The 13,767-nt window shown below is 40.0% G+C and overlaps 1 protein-coding gene across 10 annotated transcripts in view; it reads left to right on the plus strand.

Annotated features, from left to right (window-relative positions):
- The first annotated feature begins 12,649 nt into the window (after positions 1–12,649).
- MEF2C (myocyte enhancer factor 2C) overlaps positions 12,650–13,767 on the plus strand; it is a 148,701-nt gene continuing 147,583 nt past the window's right edge. For 2 of the 10 annotated variants that reach the window (XM_027100661.1, XM_027100662.1), the window contains exon 1: positions 12,653–12,957. The gene's annotated coding sequence lies outside the window, so the exon portion shown is untranslated. Of the gene's footprint in view, positions 12,958–13,767 lie in introns of all 10 variants that reach the window. The other 8 variants (XM_027100645.1, XM_027100646.1, XM_027100652.1 and 5 more) reach the window with 5 other exon arrangements.

Below are 13,767 nucleotides of genomic sequence, written 5' to 3' on the forward strand. Positions count from 1 at the left end.
GGTAGCAACACTATTCTCATCACAAGGTTCTTATACCCCCTTCAAGATGTTTCTGGAAGAATAATCACTAATTACACCTCTGTTGGCTTTTGGAGTGGGGACAGAAGGGAGTGCACACAGAGTGAGACCAAGTGACAACCCAGTAGGCTGTGGCCCATGGGACCTGCAGTAACTGTGTGCCTCCTATGCAAAGAGGGAACAGAAAAGGTGACCAGAACAACAGGTACTAAAGAGCACCAATTTTTTTAAAATAATAAGTGGACAATTTTTCAAGGATCAGGATATTTTGCTGATAGAGAACACGTTTTCCAATCCCAACCTTTTCAAAAACAATAAAATTTCTTCCTCAAGTAAGAGCCAGGCTTCCCACTGATTCGCACCCAGGACATACCTATGTCAGCAACTGAAATGGCAGCGGGCAGGAGGGAGCTGAGACATACTGAGACTCTCCTCCCCAAAGCATCTCCTGACCAACACAGCAGGGAATTTGTGGAATCTGTGTAATCACAGATACTCCTTTGGATTATAAACTTTTTTTCAGAAAACTTTTGAAGAGAAGTTCATTGAAAGGAGTAACACGTTTCTACTGCATCACTAAGTAAATGGGGTTGGAGTGCCTGTCTCCTCTGGTAGAACACAGTCCAAGAGAATTCTGGAACGTAAAGAGACTTCTGAGGAAGGAAAGGACCTTGTGGGTCACGTCAGGGAAAGGCCATGCTCAATAAAGAGCTATTATTGATTTTAAGAATTGCTGCTGGGTGAGTAGAACATGCCAGAGTGAAAGGAGGACAAGCTGAAGGTGAGTAGAGGGAAGATGGCGACACAAAGACAAGCCTCAGCAGCCTTACCACACAGATAATGTTGATTTGAAAGGACTTAAAAACTCAGATTTAATAGGAAGCCACTAATTTACATTTATGCTAAGTTTCCTTCAATTTAAAAGATTATGTAATCAATAAGCAATTTAGAAGATGTCTGATGCCTTATTCTGGGCAAATGGATATATAATTATTTTCATAAATCTGACAAAATCAAATATGAATACAAAAAAAAATTCTCTGAGAAGAATGTTATATGGAACACTGACGAGGATAATATAAATTGGTCACTCCAAAACATAAGACTTCTTGATATAATGTATATTGGTTTGACCAACATACTGTCTTAAATGTTTTATATTTATTTCAAATATGAAATGCTCTAATATGAAATAAAACTGCTTTGAAACATGAAAACTGATAGAAAAGAAGTCAGCTTCTAAAATTTGTTAGATAACTGACATTGAGATGTTTTTCAAGAATATGTGATAGCCCTCGAAAATGAAATAGTATAATGATAGCTAACATTTATTGAGCATTTTCTACATGCCAAGCACTAAGCGGCTACACAAATACAATTTCATGTCCTTTTGTCAGCAAAATTATCATCCAGGGGAGGTTCTGCCACTTTCCCCATTTTACAATGAGGACATTTAGAAAATTAAGGTCAAACAGTTATTAAGCATCTGAGACTGGATTTTAACCCAGGGTCTCTGATTTACTCTTTCCTGTCTGTTGTACATTCTCTGGAAAGGTATTTCCCACAATGTTCATACAATGATGCACAACTTTTCATTAGTGAAACTGATTTTTTAAAAGGTGATCAGACCTTTCATGAGTGTTAGTCACTAAAATGTCTCCTTAAAGGCTACACCACATTCATATTAGGGACACCCTTGAAATTTCCCTTTTGTATCTGCGATTAGTGTCAATTTATGAGGCAGATATCAAATAATCTGCTGCTTTATAATCACATCATAGTTTCTAACAAGCACCTTGTTCATTACATTTGGTTTGGATTTAGTTTTAGCAACAAATTCATCCTTAATGATAATGATTTGCCAACAATCAGACTGTTAAGACTGCAGAGCAAATTCCTAAGTATATTTCTGTTGAGACTTAAATGCAAAGACGTCATTACTGAAATAAGCAAATAACCTCCTAAAGCATCTACCTTGAAGAGGATGACACACGGTTAGACACATATTTGTGAAATATTTTCTGGTGGGGAAAAAAATATCGATTATATCATCTCCTGCTCTCATCATGCCTGTAAGTGAGCAAAGTTTATTATGAGTATAATGAATCAGTATAGCATTGTAGCTAAAGGCATCTATTGGAAACAAAGCAACATAGTTTCACATCCTTTGGCACTTAAGAGCTATGTGACCTGGGGCAGGTAATGTTACCTCTCTTAAGTTTTCGTTTTAAACCTATATAAAATGGAGAGAACAGTACCTTCTAAAAGGTTGTTGTTTAGATAAAAAGAAATAAAGCTTATAAAGCAGTTAATACAGTATTAATCCAACACTGATAAGTAGTGAGTGGCCATTAAATATTACGCACTCTGAACTTACTTATTTCAACCCACATTCTAATAAGATAGTGTTATTTTCGCACATATACTGCAAACATATCTATATTAATAATATGAATATTATTTATATAGAAATATTTAGCTACAATTTATTTTAAAAACCCTCTATAAGAAATCAGACCTCTTTGGTTAGGGTCTTTGACCCAATGAACTAATGTCCACTGGTAAAACAAACTGGTTTTAATCACTGACTTAAATTTTAAAGTTTTATGGCATTTTACTTTTAGTTCTCATCATATGCCAAAATAATTTAGAGAGACTTTACCCCAAATAATGAAAATTAATTCTCTCTCTACCTAGTAAATTAGAATATAGATATAATTATTTATCTCCTTGTTTTTAAATCTAGTGAGTATTGGAAGCATATAAATCTATGCGTGATCTTGCCTTTTTGAAAAAATACAATTTTACATTGTTTTGCTTGGTTTAAAATTTTAGCTTATAAATGAAATATTTTAGAAATAATTTTTAAGTTCTCAGCTAAGTAAAAAACCATCATTTGGAAAATTACCTAGAGAGAGGAAACAAGGTAATGTGGTAGCTTTATTTTCTCCTTTCAAGAATCTTTTGTCTTAACTTGGTGTTCTTAGTGAGGAGAGCTAACATGAACACCACATATAAAAGGCTTATTAACGATCTTTGAGTCTGTTTTTTTCCTGTAGTGCATATTTATACCTATCATGACATCAATAGGAATCATACACATCCCAAGTGGGACTTTATTAAATAAACAAAAAAATGCAAAATGCCATGGTTTCTGTTTTTCAAGAAGTGGCAAACAGTCTCCTAGACATAGCTGTAAAGATGATTATGTGTCCAACACAGAACTACTTCTAGTAGTTCCCCCCTTCCCAGCAGGCCTCTGCTGAGCCCCGTTGCCATAGATGGCCATCAGACATTTGGAATGACATCAGGAGATAATCTGAGCAAGCTCTGCCCTAAAGAATTCAAGCTAGCAGGAGACCAAAGATATCAATGTCTTCTTGGCTGACAACAGCATAAAAAGGTCAACCAGGGTGAAAAGAGGATGGACGTGGAGTTTCCAGCGCCTTTTCAACAACCAAGCAGCTAACAAGTATAAGGAAGCATACCTCAGGAAAACAAATAAATAAATAAAGACAAAGGAAGCCCAAAAGTATCCTAGAGGCACCATTCCTGTGAAAGGGAAATAAGGCAACCTAGAGCCACTGAGTCAGGAAATTTTAGGATTAAAGAGCTCTCTATCTCTTGAAGGTAAAACTCACAAACAGATCTCATCCAGAACTAATCCCCACCTCTCTTACAACCTACTTCTCCAACTTTTTCTACTGTGACAGCCCAGTATGGGTGAAGATGGAACTTAATGGTGGAGAAGTAGAAATCCTTTGCAGGAGAATAAGAATGGCTAACTTTTACTGCAGTTTACCACTTTCCTAGCTCTGTGCTTCACGCTGAATAGCTCGTTGAATCCTCACAACAAAGTTTTGAGGGTAGGCACTTTAAGTTCCACATTTTATCCATGAGGAAACTGAGGCCAAAGGGAAGTTCAGTAAGTTGTGCATAACCATACAGTTACCACGGGATAGACCCAACCGGCTTTTGATCACATAGATTCTCCCTAGTCAGACTAGCCTTTCATTAGTCAGCCATGGAGAGGTTGAGGTTTCTAGCACACTGCAAGCACTTGAAGAATTTAAAAGATTTTCTCTTAGGCTATCAGATTTCAGGGAAAATGGGAAGAATGCTTTCTACCATGAACCACATGCAAATGGTAAATTTGTAAGAGAAATAAGACATTAATTCAAATATGCATCAGCTCAGGAGAAATTCAAGCTTTAAAAAACATTTTCTTGTTATTTTTAAAAATTATTTATCATTCATGAGTACTCTTATCTGAACACTTAGGGGTCCTTCACTAAGGGTTAACTTAAAAGCTAATTACCATAAATGGCCAGAATTAATACCAACATTTCACCCCAAAATAGCAATAAGAAATATAGGGGATAATCACGGCAAAACCAACCAACCAACCAAAGCATTGAAGTTAGAAAGTTTGTGCTTTGCCTCTAAATCTGTATAATGTCTTCTGTTGTCTTTCATGTCTCAAATAGTGTAATTTGTAATTAAGTTTTGTTCATGTTATAAACCTTTCCAGTCAAATGCCACCCTAGTGATATCAGTCTAAGACATAATCAATATATCTGATAACACCTTCATCGAATTTGAGGAAGATTATGCTTTGCTAACAATTCTCACCTTATGTAACACCTTTCCTCCCTGCCCTTAAGAGTGCTTTCAGCTGTAACTTTAAAAGGATAATTCCATTTCCTCAGAATTTTTTAAATAGAAGTAAGTACAATATTATACCAATTAGTCTCTTTAAAAAGGCATTATACAAATCCAGGACACTACCAATAATAAATTTTTAGTTTGGGAGATAGCATCATTCCCCATACACCTTATTCTTTATTAAATGGAATTTCTTCCTGGAAGAATACTTAGAAATATTTTTCTCTTGTAAAAGGGAACTGTTGTCTAAAATCTTCTGTCAGGTCACCTTTCTGTAGAGTTAATTTGCTTCACTAACCCCAGGCAACTGCCCTGGGCTGGCACAAAGTGTACTATACCCTGTCAGGTGACCTTATCTCCTTTCCAAATTGATGTCATGATTTGGGGGCACATCTCTTAACTTCCCTTCCTTGTAAAAAATTAGTTACTTCATTAAGTGTTCCCTAAGACCTCTTTCAGCAGGAAGATACTGAAATTCTGACTTTACAACTTTTCACACTAGTGCCAAGAAATACAAATGCCAAGAGTGTCCTAAAATTTACTGGTATCATAAAGCAGGTTCTTCCTTTTTTAAACCATATTCATTTGAAATTCTATAGCAGCACATGCCAACAGAACTCTATGTAATGACGGAAACGTTAAAATCGGGCAGTCAAATTAGGTAGCCACTAGCCGCCTGTGGCTATTGAGCTCCTGAAATGTGACTAGTGTATCTGAGGAACTGATTTTAAATTTTATTTAAGTTTATTTAACTCAAAGAACCACAATGTGGCCAGGGGCTGCCATATTGGTAGCAGCTTATAGCTTCAAGAACATGACAAGATAAACATTCTACATCTTTAATTTATTCAGCCAGGTACAGCACTATGCCTTTGGAGCACTAATCTTCCCAGAGCTCCATAGACAGAAACACAGCACAGGCATTTCCACTTCGTGCTGATAATTTAGCAAGAGATCCCCGTACTGTTCTCACGTGCAAACCAATAAAGAGAGATGGAAGAGGAAAGGAAATTTGGGGGATTTTTTGTGTTTTCTCCCTCATATCACATTTCTCCTTGTAGTTTGTGGCCTTTCTCTAGCCAAGATGCGTACATATCCACTGAGGGAGCTTCACTGTTAGAGCCAACGGTTGGTTGCTGGTTTTTTAAAACAGTCCTATGGACCCCCCGAGAGCTTGCGCTAATAAATCAAGCTCGTGGACCCCCATCCTTTCCTCCCGGTGTGCCAGGTGAGAAAGCAGGCTGGCTGGCGCTGGACCCGGGCGGCGGCCCGACCTGCGCGCACCACCCCCTCGCTCTCCCAGGCTTGCGAAGCGCTGCGGCGGAGCGCTCGGGCCGCCTGTGCCGCCGGGCGCCGACAGCGTGCCAGCGCTTTGTGCACGTGCGTGGGTGGGCTCACTCTGTGCGTGGCTCGGCGCTTGCGCCCAGAGTTGCGGGGTCGTCTTTCGCCAACCGAGGGTAAATATCCTCCAGGTCCCCCCACCAGACCAGTAGGGCACCTCCCCTGACGCCGCCACCGCCCGTTTCCAAAACCCACCCACCACCGTTGCGTCCTCCTCCGTTCCCGGGAGCCCGCCACGCGGCCTCCTCGCCAAGCCACCGGCCGTTTGCCTCCCCCGCCAACCCGCTCCCAAGCGGTGACTTCCCCGCTCTAGACGCCACCCGGTGCACGCCCCACCGAGGCAGCTCGGCCTCCCCTCCGCGCGCCCAGGCCCAGCAGGCCCCCAGAAGGGCCAGAGCCCGCTTCCTCCTCGCCTGGGGCGCTCGCACGTGGCGCACTCACCCCCTACCAGCTGCCTCCGAGCTCTAGACACGCTCCCGGGAGGGAGCCCCCGCTCAGCTCCGTCCGCGCGGGGAAAAGTGGGTGGGGGTAAGTGGAGACCGACACAGAAAGGAGGGTATAGGTGGTGAGAGCGGTGTTAGAGGGGAGGACCGGCAATAATTGGCTGGCTTTGCGGCTGCTGCGCCTCTGCTGAACGCCTAGCCAGCGAGGATTCACTTTCCACACAAATCAACCTGAGGGACTGCTGCTGCCCGCAGTCAATAACTCAGCGGACTGAGCTGCTGAAACTAGAGGCGTCCCGGGTCTGGGTCTTTAAAAGGGGCTGTCCGGACTGAATCCCAGCCTTGTTCTTCCCAGACAAAGGCGTGGGCGCCAAAATGCAGGGCGGTATTTTTAACCCCCATGCCTACCCCGATCCCATGTAAAGATCTTTTGAAATTAAAGGGCACACACATAGAGGTATCTAGAAAAAACAGTTAAAAGGGGAAGTGTGAAAATCCTTTCTTTGAATTGAAGGGTTCTGTGATATTTCAAGAAATGGGTTAGAATTAATGTTCTGAAGAACATTTAACAATTTTGTAAATAAAAGGTAAAGTCTATTAAATTTAGCCATGCATATGGATACTTTTTAATGAACTACACATTCGCAAGAAAATTAGTGATCAAGCCTTATTTGGGCATACTGATCCAGGAAAAGGAAGAAATGTAATTTGTAGTGGCATTTTAAAAAGCTTTAACATAGCTTTCAGACATTATTTCATGAAGATTGCATTTCTGTAAGGTGAAAAGGCCCTGGGAGATGTGTATTATGATTCCTGCTTAATAGACTGTAAAACCAAGCAGAGCTGGGAGAATGGTAATTCACCAGGTCACCTAGTACTGACTACCAAGTTGAGACTAACTCACTGTGGGCCTGAGTCTAAAAGACTAAACTCACCTAACACCCCTAAAATAAAAGTGGCCCAAATTCTTCATTTCTCCTTGACTGTGAAGCAACTTAAAAATAAAAATAAACTTAAGAATGTCAACCCAAATATAGAGGCTTTGTAAGTCTTAATGACTCTTGACTATGAAAAGTCTTCTTGCTAATACAAATGGGAAAATGGTTATTGACCTTCATGGTCTGATATGTCTCAAGGTTGGGAGGACTAGACCATTCTGAGACCAAGGAAAAGTCCATTTGTGTGTTCAAAGTCATTGAAAGCTGGCTTCAAACGGAGACTAGAACACAAGAGCCCTTGTCTGTACTCAGTACAGTTAAACACTCCTTGGAAGGATCAGGTATTATTGGTAATAGAATTCATTAAGTGTACTGAATTCACATCCTTAATCCCAAAGTATTAAAATTGGCTTTTAAGCATATAAAAAAGCCCTTTCAGCAACTTTAGTTGCAACTTCAGTATCCCAACTAGACAAATTTTGTTAGCTTGAAATATGATGGATTTGACTTTCTTCCTTGTAATTCTTCATCAGATATTAAAATATACAAAAATAAAGATAAATATAGGATCTTTAGATATGAGATAAAGGATATGATTAAACCTTGGCTTGGAATAACAAATCCTTTTTATATTGCAGATTCTCAATCACAAGCAGTCCATATGGTGTATACTGTGCATGGACTGAGGCCGTACCTAAAGAATTTTTGAAATTTAACTATTTGGCACTATTTATATTACAGGTTATAGGTATTATCACAATTAATGATCATTTTAATTATTTTATATTCAATACACGTTCATTCGGTTTAAAATTAGAATTAACATTAATGTTAGTTCAGATTAGAAGTTTTAGAAATAAATTAATCTGAATGTATTTTGGTATCAACATTCTTTAAAAAAAATTTTTTTAACTATTTACCTTGTACTTATGCATTTTAAGGTGCCAAAGAAGAGTTGCAAACTGTGAAGTAACTTCTATGAAGAGATGAAGTGAAGAATGGAAGGCAAATGACTGTATATGTACGTGGTAAGTGCTTCACATTTGTTATCATCCATCACAAAGTTAATTCATAAAGGTAAAACTGCCACAAACTCTTTGTCATTAAGTACTTATAATGTTAACATGTATAAAAGTGATAGAGTCTTGCATAACCATTAGGTGACTTATCATATAGCAATACTATACCATTTTGCTTAAAGCTCTCATGTCACCTTTCAGGGCATACCTTTGCAAGTCTGTTTTACAATTAATCCATTTCAGCGGAAGTTTTGTATGTCATCTCTACTGTAACTATAAAAAGATATAACATTTTTTTATGCTCTTGGAATTTGTATCTTACTATTTTTTATATCTGAACTTATATGTTCAGTTGTCATGTTTGTGTTGAAAGTATTCTGGCTGAAGAACAGATACTATACAGTTGAATAATATTGAGGGGTAGATTAATCTATAGACTTTCTTCATTTTAGGGTGGGTTGCTGTGGCAACCGCCCCAGCTTACTTCAGAATAATTTTTTAAAGCTCACTTCAAGAGCTACACCCAGCGTGGGCCAAGCTTAAAAGCAGGCAGACCCAGAGCACAGGTAGACTGCTGATTTAATGTAGGGAAGTAGTAAGAAGTGGAGGGTGGAGTAAGATGATATGCAACCCTGAACAGAAATTAGGAATGAGCTTTCCCTAGAGTTAAATCCTGAGTCATGCTCTCTGTAACTTCTGTGGCACTTTAGTTAAATATATTGCTAAACGATTCTTTGGGGGGAAAAAACAAGTTAATATGTATTTACATGTTTAATAAAGCACTTATGATACTTATTTAATGAAGGAAATATTTGGTGATTGGGAAGAAAAAAAGCTGGTTTAAATAGTACATCAGTCCCAGACATCATTTTCTCTTACAGGAGGTGTCACCTTTTATTTAACAGGGTAGGCCACTAGCTTCCAATTGGCTTAAAGGGTATAAGAATTTTCTACTTTCCAATCATAGAACTGGAATAGATTGGAGAAATCATTTAACGCGTAAGCAAACTGAAGCCCAGAAAGGACACGCTCGTTAGTTGGGCACAAATCTTGAACCAGAGAATCCAGGCCTCCTAACACCTAGTACATGCTTCTCCCGACACCAGAAAATACTCTCATCCTAGCCAAGTACCATTTGGTGGCCAGGATCAGGATGATTTTGGTTTAAAAAAAAAAAAAAATTCAGAAGTATTTAAAGATGAACACAAAGCATGTCTTGGATTAACCACTTTGTGGATTACCAGTGAATAATTTTAAGTCTCAGGCGGTTTTCTTCTATTGTATATTTCTGCACACTTCTGTTCCACTTCAACTATAAAGGCTCATGGGAGGGAAACAAATGCTAATATTAACTTAGGTCACACATAATTAAGAAGCTAAATCTGCTGAGGGGAATATCTTATATTTTAAAAGGCCAACTGTGATATAATCCAGATCTAAATTGTTTTCAAACTATCCACAATGTGGGGTTATACATACATTTGAATGCTTGTATTATCATTGATAGTTATGGGTTTGTTATAATGTTTATTATTAAATAATTCTTAAAAATGTTAAAAGGTAAAACAGTTTTCTTTTTGAAGGAAAATAAAACTAAAGAGTACTGTGGTGAGAGTCATGTATTGCCTATGTCTTATTTGCTCATGTAAAATAAGCTGTTACAATTCATTATGTTAATTTCAGACATTATGGCAATAAACAAATGTTCCTACAAACAATTTGCTTTGTCAGGACGTTTGTGAATCTCGAAAAATTAACTTCCACCCTGTATAGACGTATCTTAGTATTCAAAATGTCAATGCACCTTTAAATTTTTGGATTTTTTCTTGAAGTTGTACCTTAAATGAAAACCTGATACAGATTATCTCTGCCATATTATTGAAATGAATTCATGGTAGTAGCAAACTCACCAGATGAAAAGCAAACAGGCAAGCAAATATATTGTAGATACTAATCTGCAAGAAATAATAGTGTTTCAGATAGTTTTTGCTTTGTGACAGTTTGCCATGCTCTCCTATAACAATGGCAAAAGATTCATCGATTCTGGGCTGATAGTCACAATGGAGATGAGCCAGAAGCCTGAAGATTATTCAGATCTAGTTGTACTTGCCTGTAAAATCAACCTTCCCCTTTCAAGTGAAGCCTTGGGGCAGACACCTAAATGTTGAGCCCACTCTTCTGAGAAAAGCTACTCAGATCAAATAGCCCCTATAATGAAGAAGGAGGCTTTTTGATTCACACTGCCCTCATGCATTAAAATAGTCTGGAGGCACAGTGCAGAATTTAACGGGAAATGGAACTAGTCATTGAGTTAAACACATAGTGCTGAGAGGAATTTTTTTAAAGTGAGGAAATATCTTTAATTAGCTAGATATTTCAGTATACTACTATTGTGTACTCTGGTACATTCAGTATTTTTATTTCCCCAATGTATTTTCTCTTCTTCTTTTCACAATATTAAAAATTTTTAATTTGGTTTAAACATTTTATATAGTCTGTAGTTCTACTGGCATGTAATCTTATCTTTTCATGGTTTGTGTACTAGTTGGTATATTTTATCTTTGGCTTTATTGGGCGTGGTGTAATTGGATAGGGAGGGGAGGTGCTCAATCCCTAGTAGCCTTTCCTAAATCTTGAATATTAACCTTTTTTCTTTTTGATAAGGAAAAGTATTTACTGGGCTTAAACCTTAATATAAGTATCTTCCTTATCAGTCTCTATTGCTGCTTCCTGTGCAGCTGAAACTCTTCAGGATAAGTGAAGTCATCAGCTATCGGATAGGGAAGCCTAATGCATTTGGGAAGTTGGTTTAGTTTACATGTTAATGCCTTGGATAAAATCCAGTAAGGTGTGGAAGAGATATTGTGGGAGAAGGGAGGGGGAAATCTCCGAGGAAGCTGCCGCCTCGGTAAATATTTCCAACCTGATTAGAAAGTTCATGGCCCGGAGATGAAGTCGAGAGTTCAAATACTGGTAATCCTTTTATTATTTTGTACATTACTAACACTTGAGAAGCGTTTCGGCTCCCTTTCTAGCCCTCCAGCCTCTCAGGGCCGAAACCCGCGTATTCTGGGCGTGAAGGAAAAGCGCGCTGGAATCGAGTGCTGCAGACATCCTGGACTGGGGCTTTTACGCGTGAGTAACGGAGGAGCGCTCGGACCGGTGGAAGAACGAAGTGGTTAACGCGTCTCCAAACTAGGGGGTGGGGGGGAGTCACAAGAGCAACTATTAGGGTCGCGCTCCTATTGGTCAGAGGAAAGATCCCGACTTTAGAAGGACTTTCCTGCAGGCTGGCTCGCAGCGTCCCCGGGGAGCGAGCGCGCAGCAGCCGGAGACTCGGTTCTCCGAGCGTCCTCGGCGGCGCCGGCAGTGAGCAGGGAGCCGCCGCTCGCGGCGTTGTCTTCATTTCGAGCAATAAAGAATTGTCATTAGGTTTGCGTATGGCATGTGCCATTACCCCACCGTAAAACTAAAATTAGCAAAATGTCAGGAATGGAAAGATTGATTCACCAAGATGCAATTATCATTTAAAAGTGCTTGATTGAGGTACTGATGTTCAGTGATTTATTCTGCATACCATATACATAATTAAAGTAGTGTAGTGGAGTAATTTATCAATCTAGTTGAGACGGGAGGGGTGAGGAGGGAACTGCTGTTATGTTTGTTTTATTAAAATGCTCCGAGGTCTGGTCCCGCCCCCCTTTTGCAAGAGTGAAACTGATGATTTCTCCAGCTCCTGAGAGAGAGAGTCAACGGTTTGGGATTGTGAGGGAGAGAGAGGAAGAAGGCAGCGCGAGGCAAAGGCAAAGGCAAGGACAAAATAAAATAAAGGACAAGAAGGCAAGAGGCACTTCATGGGATGTGCTGCTTAGAACCCCAAGCCGCGTGCTCCGTTTTCTCTGCCACCCCCGCCTCCCCTCCCAACATCCTTCCACTCCCCCCGCCCCCCGCCTTTTTTACGCGATGTTTCAAAGGCTGAGAGCGGCTCGCCTTTTCCCATTCGTCTTCTGTCACTTCCTTCCTGGACGCAGTTTTCTGGACGAGTCTGGTTACTTTTAATCCTGCGGGGCCGCTGAGAGCCACTTTCTCCTCCTCCTCCTCCTCCCCTTCCTCCTCCTCCTCCTGCTGCTTGGAGCGGCCTCGGCGCGCGCGAATGCGCGGCCCCGAGCGCGCCTCCCCCGCGCGCGCTCCTTCCGCGCGCGCGCGCACACACACACACACGCACACACACATACACACACACACGCACACACACACATCGTCTCCAGCTCTCTGCTCGCTCTGCTCGCAGTCAGACACTTGAGCACACGCGTACACCCAGACATCTTCGGGCTGCTATTGGATTGACTTTGAAGGTTCTGTGTGGGTCGCCGTGACTGCATGTTTGAATCAGGTGGAGAAGCACTTCAAGGCTGGACGAAGTAAAGATTATTGTTGTTGTTGTGTTTTTTTGTTTTTGTTTTTGTTTTTTTCTGTCTCTCTCTTAAGAAAGGAAAATATCCCAAGGACTAATCTGATCGGTTCTTCCTTCATGTAAGTACCTCTGACATTTCTCCAGGAAATAGAAATAGCCGGGGTATTGTCTCTGAAATCTGCATCATTATATTCCACGGTACTGGGTCTATCGCTGTGCCTCTTTGAAGGCTTGAAGTTGAGGCTTGTTGTGCGTTCTTTTCTTAGATTCCATGATTTCCTTGTGTGTTGCTGAAAGTAACTTTTTAGATAGTCCTATCTGTTTGCCATCAGTTATTGAAATCACTCCTGACTCGTTCTTGTCACATCAGTGTGTTTAAAGTTTCATGAAGTTAGTTCACATCATTAGCATGTTTGATATGGTGGAGCATGTGGAACCTGGTGGACTTTAATATTTCACAGAATGTTCCGTGACCTTGAAGTACATGCCTTAAGATTTAGCTGTTAGTTCACTGTGGAAAGATGCTCCTATGGGTCCCACTAAAGACTGATTTGCTTTGGGTTATGCTTCTGAGCCACTAAATCTTGGGATTAGTTTGAGCTAAAGCATGGCTGTCTGTCAGAGTATACCTTTGTGCATCTCCTTCCATTACCAAAGTGCTGGCTTGATAGAGGGCTTCTTAACTGGTGTAGACAAAAAGTAATACACTGGCCATGGTAGTCTACACATTTAACAATTCTTGTTGGGATTTCAGTATGTGCATTGCTCTTTATGTCAAGTCAAATACATAGCTGTTTAAAAACAAATAAGGTTAAGTCACTTAAATTGCCTTCTGTTTGGACTTTGGATGAAAGTTACCAAACTCAGTAATAAAGTTTGGCACAAAGGAAGTATATGTAGACATGGCACATTGTTCATTGTGTTATTAA

The sequence above is a fragment of the Aethalodelphis obliquidens genome, unplaced genomic scaffold, assembly GCF_003676395.1.
Source record: "Aethalodelphis obliquidens isolate GAN/ISIS:26980383/991018 unplaced genomic scaffold, ASM367639v1 scaffold4, whole genome shotgun sequence".
Classification (NCBI taxonomy): Eukaryota; Metazoa; Chordata; class Mammalia; order Artiodactyla; family Delphinidae; genus Aethalodelphis; species Aethalodelphis obliquidens.